Genomic DNA, 456 nt, shown 5'->3' with positions numbered 1-456 from the left:
GAGTATGATTGGGGATGACCAAATATTGATTTAGTCTCATGTCGCCCCTTTGACAGCTGTGGACTTTGGGCTCCACTGAACTGAGGTGGATTACATAGCAAGTGTATTAGTTTCCTACGGCTGCTATAACAAAGTAGTACCAACTCAGTGGCTTCATACAAATCTATTATCTTACAGTTGTGGCGGTCAGAAGTCCAAAGAGGGTCAGCAAGACTGCCTTCCTTCTGGAGGATCTAGCAGAGAACTTGTTTCTTTGCCTCTTCCAGGTTCTAGAGGCTACCTGAGTTCCTTGGTTCATTGCCCTGCCTTACTGTCATTGACTTCCCTCTTCACATCTCCTTCTCTGCCTCTGACACTCCTGCCTCCATCTTAGAAAGGCCCTTGTGATACACCATTGGGCCCACCCGGATAATCCAAGATCATCTCTCTATCTTAAGAACCTCAACTTAATCATAC

The sequence above is a fragment of the Pteropus medius genome, unplaced genomic scaffold, assembly GCF_902729225.1.
Source record: "Pteropus medius unplaced genomic scaffold, Ma_sr-lr_union100, whole genome shotgun sequence".
Taxonomy (NCBI): Eukaryota; Metazoa; Chordata; class Mammalia; order Chiroptera; family Pteropodidae; genus Pteropus; species Pteropus medius.
Note: the sequence above shows the minus strand (reverse complement) of the source record.